The sequence below is a fragment of the Pleurodeles waltl genome, chromosome 3_2, assembly GCF_031143425.1.
Source record: "Pleurodeles waltl isolate 20211129_DDA chromosome 3_2, aPleWal1.hap1.20221129, whole genome shotgun sequence".
In the NCBI taxonomy this organism is placed as follows: Eukaryota; Metazoa; Chordata; class Amphibia; order Caudata; family Salamandridae; genus Pleurodeles; species Pleurodeles waltl.
This window is the reverse complement of record NC_090441.1, coordinates 128833080-128845206: the sequence shown is the minus strand read 5'-3', so window position 1 is coordinate 128845206 and position 12127 is coordinate 128833080. Positions and strand designations below refer to the sequence as shown.

General features: G+C 44.1%; 2 non-coding genes across 2 annotated transcripts; both read left to right on the top strand.

Annotated features, from left to right (window-relative positions):
* The first annotated feature begins 1260 nt into the window (after positions 1 to 1260).
* LOC138286803 (U5 spliceosomal RNA) lies at positions 1261 to 1376 on the top strand. Its single transcript, XR_011202079.1, has one exon. It is a non-coding gene; the product is annotated as a U5 spliceosomal RNA (small nuclear RNA).
* Positions 1377 to 11632: 10256 nt separating this feature from the next.
* On the top strand, positions 11633 to 11748 carry LOC138286794 (U5 spliceosomal RNA). Its single transcript, XR_011202070.1, has one exon. It is a non-coding gene; the product is annotated as a U5 spliceosomal RNA (small nuclear RNA).
* Positions 11749 to 12127: the final 379 nt, after the last annotated feature.

The following is a 12127-nucleotide window of genomic DNA, read 5'->3' as shown; positions in this document are numbered from 1 at the left end:
GCGAATAGCGCCAAAGTTCCCGGAATGTGCGTCATTTTTTAGCGTGAACCCCTTCCTTGCGTTAATGATATGCAAGAGAGGCGTTCCCGTCTAAAAAATGACTCCCAGGCCTTTACGTGGTATTTATACTCCCGGGCAAAAGAGACGCCCGGGAGTTGGCGTGGCTAAAAACGGCGCATTTGCGCCACTTTTTAACGCCTGCTCAGGGCAGGCGTTAAGGGGCCTGTGGGCTCAAAATGAGCCCACAGGTGCCCTCCCATGCCCCCAGGGACCCCCCCTGCCACCCTTGCCCACCCCAGGAGGACCCCCAAGGATGGAGGGACCCACCCCAGGGACATTCAGGTAAGTTCAGGTAAGTATAATTTTTTTTTTTTTTATATATTTTTTTGGTGGCATAGGGGGGGCCTGATTTGTGCCCCCCTACATGCCACTATGCCCAATGACCATGCCCAGGGGACAGAAGTCCCCTGGGCATGGCCATTGGGCAAGGGGGCATGACTCCTATCTTTACAATGATAGGAGTCATGTTGATGGGGGATGGGCGTCGAAAATAAATGGCGCAAGTCGGGTTAAGACGATTTTTTCGACGTAACCTGACTTGCCCCATTTTAAGACGCCCATGCGCCATTTTCCCCCTACGCCGGCGCTGTCTGGTCTACGTGGTTTTTTCCCACTCAAACCAGGCAGCGCCGGTCTGATTGCGCCGTCTAACGCCATTCCATAAATACGGCGCCCGCATGGCGCTTCAGAATGGCGTTAGACGGCGCAAAACTTTTTGACGCTAAACTGCGTTAGCGCAGTTTAGCGTCAAAAAGTATAAATATGGGCCTAAGTTCTTTGTCCTGGTGTGAGCTCTCAGTGGCTTTTAACCACGCCCACCGCACGCTCCTCACTATCACTCATTCATGGGCTTCCCTTTAAAAATTCTTTATCTACTTGGGGCGGTTTTGTTGCCGCCTTGCAGACAGCTGGTTACATGGATAATTAAAGGAGCAGAAATGACCATAGAAAATGTCTTGCTGGCTTTCCTGTCACGTGACCTGCGACTAAATTTGCATACCCATAATTCCTCTCACTGCTGGGCTCTCCGCTTGTTTCTTTCTGTGGCAACAAGTGTTTTATCGGTGTAAAGTATTACAACTATTATTATAACTTGGTTCTATTTCGAAGGGTTTTCTATGATGACCTTAGTAAACCTAGTCGCCCTGATAGTCTGTGGAACGGCGTTTCCCGACGCAATAGTAGGCGGCTGCCATTAGCATACTCTGGTTTCTCTTCAAATCGAATAAATCTTTCGCCTTTTACTAAAAATTTCTGTGGAGAAGAACATTTAAGAGTTTCATTCAATTTTTGAAAGCCCTACCAAGTGTAGGGTTACCCTTATACAGTTAGAAAAAAGTATTGTGTGATAGAAATTCTTTTTTAAACTTTCTATGAAAACAGATAAGGGAAAATCAGTTAAGTAATAAAACGTTTAACTGTCCAATTTGTGTTTTATTTCTGGATCAGCTCTTTATTTTTTCTCATTGATTATTGAAATATTATTCAAATATCTTCTTTGACTTAATTGTAAAGGTCTGTTAAAATATATATTATAAACATATATGTGTGTGTGTCAAATGTATGTATATTTATTTAGATCATGCCACGACTTTGAAACTGATGAATAAAGATTGAGGGGCATATTTATACTCTGTTTGCACTGAATTATCTTGACGCACATTTGGTGCAAACCTTGCCCCATATTTAGGCCCATATTTATACTTTTTGACGCTAAACTGCGCTAACGCAGTTTAGCGTCAAAAAGTTTTGCGCCGTCTAACGCCATTCTGAAGCGCCATGCGGGCGCCGTATTTATGGAATGGCGTTAGACGGCGCAATCAGACCGGCGCTGCCTGGTTTGCGTGGGAAAAAACCACGTAGACCAGACAGCGCCGGCGTAGGGGGAAAATGGCGCATGGGCGTCTTAAAATGGGGCAAGTCAGGTTACGTCGAAAAAATCGTCTTAACCCGACTTGCGCCATTTATTTTCGACGCCCATCCCCCATCAACATGACTCCTATCATTGTAAAGATAGGAGTCATGCCCCCTTGCCCAATGGCCATGCCCAGGGGACTTCTGTCCCCTGGGCATGGTCATTGGGCATAGTGGCATGTAGGGGGGCACAAATAAGGCCCCCCTATGCCACCAAAAAAATATATAAAAAAAAAAAAATTATACTTACCTGAACTTACCTGAATGTCCCTGGGGTGGGTCCCTCCATCCTTGGGTGTCCTCCTGGGGTGGGCAAGGGTGGCAGGGGGGGTCCCTGGGGGCATGGGAGGGCAACTGGGGCTCATTTTGAGCCCACAGGCCCCTTAACGCCTGCCCTGAGCAGGCGTTAAAAAGTGGCGCAAATGCGCCGTTTTTTGCCACGCCAACTCCCGGGCGTCTCTTTTGCCCGGGAGTATAAATACCACGTAAAGGCCTGGGAGTCATTTTTTAGACGGGAACGCCTCCCTTGCATATCATTAACGCAAGGAAGGGGTTCACGCTAAAAAATGACGCACATTCCGGGAACTTTGGCGCTATTCGCCTCTAACGCCATAGTATAAATATGGCGTTAGTTGGCGTTAGTTTTGCGTCGAAATTGCGTCAAAAAAAACGACGCAATTTCGGCGCAAACGGAGTATAAATATGGCCCTTAAACTCTGACGCCCGACCCTGCGGACCGTGTGCGTCATTTCTTGGATGCTTGAAACTGCCTTGCATTAATGACATGCAAGGTAGGCGTTCCCGCCCCAAAAATGACTTTATGGCCTGTGAGCCTTATTTATACTCCAGCGTCATTTTGACGCACAGGAGGGGGTGGGCCTTAAAAAATGGCGCACAGCCTGATGTGCGCCGTTTTTTAACGCCTGGGTCAGGGCAGGTGTTAAGGGACCTGTGGGCTCCAAAGGAGTCCAGAGGTGCCCTCCCCCGCCTGCCCTCAGGGACACCCCCTGCCACCCTCGCCCACCCCTGGAGGACACCCATGGATGGGGGGACCCATCCCAGGTAAGTACAGGTAAGTTGAGGTAAGTATTTAATTTTTTTTTTTATAGTGGCATGGGGAGGCCTAATTTGGGACCCCCTACATGCCACTGTGCCCAACGACCATGCTCAGGGGACAGAAGTCCCCTGGGCATGGCCCTTGGGCAAGGGGGCATGACTCCTGTCTTTGCTAAGACAGGAGTCATTTCAATGAGGGTTGTGCTTCAAAAAATGGCGTAAGTCGGTTTGAGGCATGATTTTTGCTGGCGCTGGTTTGCGTCAAAAAGTATAAATATGGGCCTGAATCTAGCATAATTGACCTCCTGTGATCCTGGGAAAATCACTTAATCAACCCTTGCCTAAAAACCACAAGTAATAGCAAAACCAGTAGGTAGTACTTATGCAAGAGCCATGTACAGCAGCGTGGCTGCTATGCAATATTGCTGAAAGTAAAAAAAAATTGCTATGGCGCAATCAACACTTGCTCCATCACAGCGCTTTTTTATTTTATTTTATTATGAACCATGCTGTACAGCAGACGCACAACATGGCAAAAAAGATTGACAAAGCCAATAGGTCTTGCATCGGTGAGACCTATTGGCTTCATCAATGCTTTTGGAAAAAAGTGATATGATTAACCTAGCGCTGGACGTGCCTAGCTTATTCATTAGGTAGAGCGCACAAGTGCTTTGACCTGTTGTAATCTATCTGTGGGCTTTTAACCACGCCCACCGCACGCCCATCACTATTACTCGTTAATGAGCTTGCCTTTCAAAAATCCTTTGTTATCATTGGTAAATGCTTTTCGTTTGTCCCTCCGTGGGGCGGTTTTGTTACTGCCTTGGACACCGACCCTGTTATATGTATAATTGCACGTTTGCCGATACGTTTGACTGCGAGCAAACATCTTTTTCCTTTTGTGTCTCTCCCTCGTGCTCATGCTCATGGGGGCTGTAGCGCTTTGAATTGGCTCGCTTATGCATCTGTTTTAATTTTCATTTTCAATTGATGTGTCAAGAAAAGTCCAGTTAAGAATTTACAATACCAATAGCTCTAACTCGTTCCTCTTTGTCAATACTTGATTTGTTACAGCAGCTGATGCAGCCTTATAGGCTTCAAGTACAAGACACACTGGTTCATTCATTGTCTCGGAAAGAATAGCAATGAGCCAGCAAGCATGCTTTGACGTAGGCATATAAAAGTCCTCTTCTTGGGTGCCACTAGTCCTCACAAAAGCCCATGTGAGGCACCATTCAAAATGTGCAGAGTTAAAGGAGCCGACATTATGACTTGAGCAGGGAAACTATTGTGGTGCAGCCTTTCCTGTCACGTGACCCATGACTTAGTGCCAGATTTATACTTTTTGACGCAAAACTGTGCAAACGCAGTTCTGCGTCAAAAAGACTAGTGCTGGATAGCACCATATTTTAACGCCACCTGGGGTTCATATTTATATTATGACGGTGGGTGGTGCTAATAATAGGTTAGAGTCAACATTTGTGAAGTTAACCATTGCGCCTTGTGGTAATGCAAAATTATGTTAACGTCGGAAAAATGACTCTAACCTGTTTTAAGACACATAAACATGTTGCAAAATGGAAATGCACCATTTTTTACAGCGATAGCGTCAACTTTAGACACCAATGCACAAAACAGTGCAAAGGAGAGGCAAAATGGAGCCAGAAAGCCAGGAGAGACCCCAGGGTGACCTAAATTAACCAGGAACCAGCCAGAAGGACAAACAACCCAGGGGAGGAAGAAGAAAAAGAGAAAGTGTTGTTTCAGTGCGGAGGAGTATGAAATACTGATGAGAGAGGTGACGGAGCATCAACATCAACTCTTCGTCACCTCAAAATTGGCAATTGGAAGGAGAGAGGCAATCTGGCAGCAGATAGTAGACAAGATTAACAGTGTGACAGAGGTGAGGAGAACCGTAACTGAGTGCAAGAAACGCTCGCAGGACTGCAAGCGAAGGAGAAAGACAAAAATGGCATCGCACAGGAAGGCAGCACTGCAAACTGGAGGTGGTAGTCCAGCACCACAAGAGGACCTGGACGAGATGGAGGAGATGGTTGCAGAAGTCATCCCGGAGGAACTGGTCATTGGAATCGCAGGACAGGGCAGACTACCAGGAAACACCACAAATGCAGGGTAAGTCGGATATGGGGAAATTAATGTTAAATTGTTAAGTGCAAGAAGGGGGAGCCACATAGGACACACTCAATGCATGTCAAAGGAGAGCAGAGGGACACATTGCACATGAAGCAAGTAGCACCATGCTGACGTAAGCTATACATGTACCTACGCCTTAGTAGTGCCATGCACCACAACACGTACACAACCTGGACATATGTCAATCACCAGGGCTAAATACCTACATGTACATATGCAGTACATGGGATGGATGGCATGTCTAATGACTGTGCCTCTGGTTGTCTCCTAACAACATACCTCGCATATAGTCAAATTAACTCTACCAACACGACCAAGACATCAGAGACTAGGAAGTCAGTCAATACCATTCCTGGGGTTACGTCATGGTGGTGTCCCTTGCAGTAACACCTTGCAACTGCCCTGCCTCATTGCCCAAACACATGTGTGCTGCATCTTACAGCGCACAATATCATTGCAACCATCCCAACAGTACCCAGACATGTGCCGGTACCACTGTTAGCGCGCCTGACCTTAATAAGTAAACTTACAAGGGGACGCGAATAGGTCGATGAACCTTTTGACTCGCAATTAAGAAGTTCTTACCATAGCTCCAGTATATAATCAATAATCAATACACAATAATCGACAATCACTAGTAATCAATAAAATCAATAATCATTGGAGTCAGTAATTGTCACGCACCATGACCTTTCAGTCATGAATAACTACACCTTTAGTAAAAGTTTAGAATGTTTATTTCCCTATATTAATAATGCTAAGGTCATGTAGATTAATCTCAACATCAAACGAAACACATACAGAAACAACACTGGTTGTCCAAAGTGGCAGAAGAAATGCAATCTAATCAAAGCTTGAACTACAACACATTCTAAAGCTACGGTGCAAATCAATAGCAAAGTCAGCTGCGTCAACGTAATGAAGTACATGAAGTTCAGCAGAGAAGGTCACCAAGCATTAGTCCCTGTTATCATAATTCAATTAGTGAGAATCCTTAACTAACATCAGATTAGCATCGGCATGTTTGGCTTCATGCTAAACAATTTAGTACCGTAAATTTGGAAAATCATCTAACTATGGTTCTATCAAAACAGCGCAGTTGGTACGTAGAAAGAAAAAGCAAATATGCATAATAATCACATTTCGATGTATACCTATGCTCGGTATGGGTCATCAAAGCAGAATCATTCTTCGTCCTCAGGACATCAGTCGATCAGCAAGGCATCAGGCTCTCAGTCAGGAAAATATGAGCCCAAGGAGCCAGAATGTCGGAATGACCCAAATGGCAGAATAATCTGTCTTCTCTAAAAATGTCGAAATGAATGTCTCTCCCAGAATTAGCGTTGTTATATTAAAGTCACTTAAACTATCCCCTAGTTCCCTATTGGTCAGTTAATCGTATGTTCACACTTTCTCCAATAAAAGTACTATACCATATCTATGAATTCTAATATTTCTCCATTCTCATATTGTTGATTGGTTCCTCTTGCAATGTCCTCATCATCCGGCTTGTGGGGTAACAATATTGTTGCAGCTTCTACTCAAGTCAGAATTCCATTGTTCTTGTCCTTCGAAAGTCAGTCTCACACACAAAAAAACTAAAATGTTGCATTAGCAAGAACATCATCTCCTAGCAGTCTGTTCTCACGAAAAGCTTCCGTTATATGCACATTTAAACAATACAATAGACTTTTACCAGTTTAATTCTCTTGGTCAGCATTTTTACTATACACTAAGAAATACAGCTTTTACACGAAGCCTGGCAAAATAGGCCAAGACACTCAGGGCCATATTTATACTCCGTTTGCGCCGAAATTGCGTCGTTTTTTTTGACGCAATTTCGACGCAAAACTAACGCCAACTAACGCCATATTTATACTATGGCGTTAGAGGCGAATAGCGCCAAAGTTCCCGGAATGTGCGTCATTTTTTAGCGTGAACCCCTTCCTTGCGTTAATGATATGCAAGGGAGGCGTTCCCGTCTAAAAAATGACTCCCAGGCCTTTACGTGGTATTTATACTCCCGGGCAAAAGAGACGCCCGGGAGTTGGCGTGGCAAAAAACGGCGCATTTGTGCCACTTTTTAACGCCTGCTCAGGGCAGGCGTTAAGGGGCCTGTGGGCTCAAAATGAGCCCACAGGTGCCCTCCCATGCCCCCAGGGACCCCCCCTGCCACCCTTGCCCACCCCAGGAGGACCCCCAAGGATGGAGGGACCCACCCCAGGGACATTCAGGTAAGTTCAGGTAAGTATAATTTTTTATTTTTTATATTTTGTTTTGGTGGCATAGGGGGGCCTTATTTGTGCCCCCCTACATGCCACTATGCCCAATGACCATGCCCAGGGGACAGAAGTCCCCTGGGCATGGCCATTGGGCAAGGGGGCATGACTCCTATCTTTACAATGATAGGAGTCATGTTGATGGGGGATGGGCGTCGTTAAAAAATGGCGCAAGTCGGGTTAAGACGATTTTTTCGACGTAACCTGACTTGCCCCATTTTAAGACGCCCATGCGCCATTTTCCCCCTACGCCGGCGCTGTCTGGTCTACGTGGTTTTTTCCCACGCAAACCAGGCAGCGCCGGTCTGATTGCGCCGTCTAACGCCATTCCATAAATACGGCGCCCGCATGGCGCTTCAGAATGGCGTTAGACGGCGCAAAACTTTTTGACGCTAAACTGCGTTAGCGCAGTTTAGCGTCAAAAAGTATAAATATGGGCCTCACTACGTTAAGGCCTACAATTAATAAAGCTAGAACATACTTCATAACTCTCAATATGGCATATTACTGCATTGGTCTAACATATATTCAATATTTCATAAGTAATAATTATTGATTAGTACATTTCATTAACATTGGTTAATGATATCTTATTGAGTTTAAGGTTGGTTCTTGATATGTGTGTGTCAATCCAAAAGCAGCCTCTGGCATTCATCATGGCCAATAAATTGTGAACCATGGTAAGGTGTAAGAGCAAGCTGGTTATTTGAGGCACTAGGAAACATCAAAAACGCAGTAGCGGATGATATATAAAACACGATATTATATATTGTTAATGCATGATATTATTATTATTGTTGATGCGTTTTCCCAGGGTTGAGAATAGGAATGCAAAGTATATTTCTTTACCAAATTTGTAGGTGGGCCTGTGTGTGCTTGATAAGGGCTCTGTCGTGAGACAACAAGTGGATTCTGCACAGATTTGAGTCTGAAAGCTGTAGGGACACAGGACAACACTGTGCTTCTGCTGAAAATAATTTATATGAAGCGAGCATGCTTCCACCATTCTGATACCAATTTAATCCTGTGCATTGCATATTATGGAGGTACATTTACTCTGTTTAACATATTTAATTTTGTATCTTGATTCACAGGCTTTCTTTGCTGTACCAGCTGCCAGTCACTTCTTAATTTGGAATTGGAAAAAAACGAATAATATTTGCAGGGATTGAAGAGTTCTCATGCATGCAAATATTCATTCCCATACACAGATTCACATTTGTGCATGCATGCAGACAGACATACAAATACAGCACTCATTCATGCATACACATGAGAGTTGAAAATATAACTTAACTGAAGTTGATCGGAAAAGGCATCTTTGCTCTGTACCTCAAGGGCCCACAGTTTCAAACTTCCAGAAATCGGAGTGAGAGTGCCAGCTTCACGAGCTTTGGCTTAACCAGAAGCGAGGTTAGTACGTGAGGAGCTGTACCTTTTCTTTTGTCTTTGCTTCTGACCTGGCAAAAGGGCGTATGATGGAAAAGCCCAACCTAAACTTCATAAGTTGACATAATGCAATGCCATGAATAGAGCACTACGTTACCTAATGTAGGGGCCCCTCTCACTGTCGTTGCATCACATTTTGTGAAGCAACTGTGGTGCGAACCTCTAAATCATGGTCTACATTTATGGGGAATTGGCATAGAGTAATGCCGCAAGTCTTTTTTGCTGTGCTACCCTACGCCAATGTGAAAGGACAGGAATGCACCGTATTTATGAAATTTGGTGCAGTCCTTTCCTTTCCCACTGTGCTGATGCACAATTGGCTGCCTAGTGCCAATCCAGGCACTCTTGCACCATGGTGGAAGGGCGCCTGAATTGCATGCAGGATTGTCTTTGTGCAGGAAGGCCACCTTCCTGCACAAAAACAATTCTGAGAGGTGATTTCCTCTTTCATTTGAAAGAGGAAAAAATGAAGAGAAATGAAAATATTTCTCCTCTTCACGCCTGCTCTGGGTAGCCATAAGTTTATGCGATTAAGTAAATCTGGAGGAGCGTCAAAATCAATGGCTATTGCGTGGGCAAACCCACCGCAATGTCCATGGAACGCCGCCCTGGTGCAGAGTAAGGCCACACAGCGACTTGCGCTGCTTTCTCTTCCTCCATATCGATGAGGCCATGGAAAGCCATGCAAAGTGGATTTGCGTGGCCTCACAATATGGTTGAGAGGCTTGTGCCACCAAACTGTCAAGAAAAGTGAGTCACCTGTGGCGCAAGCCTCTCATAAGTATGCCCCCATATTTATGAGGCCACGTAATGCCACTTTGCTTGGCTTTGAATGCCCTCATAGATATGGAGTAAGGTAAGGCAACGCAATTCGCAGTGTTGCCTTACTCTGCATTAGGGAGGCGTTCCATGGGCATTACGGTTAGTGATTCCACGCAACACCCATGGCTTTTGACACATCCCCAGATTACAAGACCCTGCAAAACTGGGGATTCACTAAAACCTTACGCCTCCCCAGGGGAGGCGCAACGAGGAGAAATATCATTATTTCTGCTCAGTTTTTCCTTTTTCTATGTGTGCTGCATTCTGCAAACAGGAATGTGCTGTATGCCATAGATAGGCGCCTCACTGCCTTTTGACGCAAGCTGCGCTAACCTGCGCCAAACCCCCAGAAATATGCCCAGTGGAGTAAAAGGGTGAGTGTGCGAAAGAGCCGCAGCCTGAAACTTGTGCATTGCACAACTCAAACAGTGGAGCCCTCGTCAGCTATCTATGTGTTAATGCAACCTTACATGTAAACAGCTTATTATACAGAATTGTTTGTTTTCAGGGAAAAGCCACCCCCTAAAACGTGCATTGAGCAAATCAACCAGTGGAGCCCTCTTCAGCTGTCTATATAATATTGCAACTTTATATGTAATCAAATGATCGTTTAGAATTGTTTGTTTTCAGGTAAAAACAGTAATACTTCAATACAATAAATCAAGGGTGAAGCAGGTTATTTTCATCGGCCGACCCCCTTGCGTCCATATTGATGAGGCGCACCTGCTGCAGGCTCCCACATATAAGGATATTGCAAGTAACCTTGGATTTGCAAGATCTTAAAGAATTCGACTCTGGCCTTGGTTCTTTCCATGATCATGGAAGTCCTTCGTGATTCCCAATATCCTTATAATTTTTAACATGCAGCGATTTTACTGGGACTTTGTCGGATAAACCCACAGCACATGTCAGTAGAATTGCAGTCTTTAATCTTTCAGCGTTCCCCAGGCAGGCCGCCGTAAAGAAGCGTTGGCAAAGCCACCATACCCATAATGCACCGCTTGGAGGCAAAACCCCACTAATTACAGCAAAAGACAGTGACCACGAATCTATGAATATTAATTTTGTCTTTCCCTTTAAAAACCTGTGCTAACATTCATTCACCTTTATTAGCCTCACAGCTCAAGATCACAAATCGTCTTGTGTCAATCAATATGGAGCATTCTAGGAACGAGCTACGCACCTTTTGAGTTGTTTTTGTTTTGTTTCTTCACTTTTAGTTTCTCTTTGTATAGTCCTAATGATAAACCAGAGAGACAGATTTATTATTTTTTGAATGATTTCGTTTGCTACTGAGAACGAGAGGTGCGGGACTCAATTGTACAAGAGTATGTCATTGTTTTTTGGATGAAAATCGTACGTTTTCTAACCATCCCACAATATTAGGGCCACTGACCCGATACAGTCCACTTCCGCCAGCGGCTGTCGGCGCGACCTTAGCCTTTCGAGGTCGAGTGTGTAAGTTCTTTGTCCTGGTGTGAGCTCTCAGTGGCTTTTAACCACGCCCACCGCACGCTCCTCACTATCACTCATTCATGGGCTTCCCTTTAAAAATTCTTTATCTACTTGGGGCGGTTTTGTTGCCGCCTTGCAGACAGCTGGTTACATGGATAATTAAAGGTGCAGAAATTACGATTTGACCATGGAAAATGTCTTTCAGGCTTTCCTGTCACGTGACCTGCGACTAAATTTGCATACCCATAATTCCTCTCACTGCTGGGCTCTCCGCTTGTTTCTTTCTGTGGCAACAAGTGTTTTATCGGTGTAAAGTATTACAACTATTATTATAACTTGGTTCTATTTCGAAGGGTTTTCTATGATGACCTTAGTAAACCTAGTCGCCCTGATAGTCTGTGGAACGGCGTTTCCCGGCCCAATAGTCGGCAGATGCCATTAGCATACTCTGGTTTCTCTTCAAATCGAATAAATCTTTCGCCTTTTACTAAAGATTTCCGTGGTGAGGAACATTTAAGAGTTTCATTCAATTTTTGAAAGCCTTACCAAGAGTAGGGTTATCCTTATACTGTTGAAAAAAAGTATTGTGTGATAAAATTTCTTATCAGATTTAAAAGTTTAATCTGTTTATGGAAACAGATAAGGGAAAGTCAGTTGAGAAATAAAACATTTAACTGTCCAATTTGTGTTTTATTTCTGGATCAGCTCTTTATTTTTCTCATTGATTATTGAAATATTATTCAAATATCTTCTTTGACTTAATTGTAAAGGTCTGTTAAAATATATATTATAAACATATATATATATGTGTGTGTGTCAAATGTATGTATATTTATTTAGATCATGCCACAACTTTGAAACTGATGAATAAAGATTGAGGGGCATATTTATACTCTGTTTGCGCTGAATGTGCGTCAAAATTGACATGCAAGGTAGGC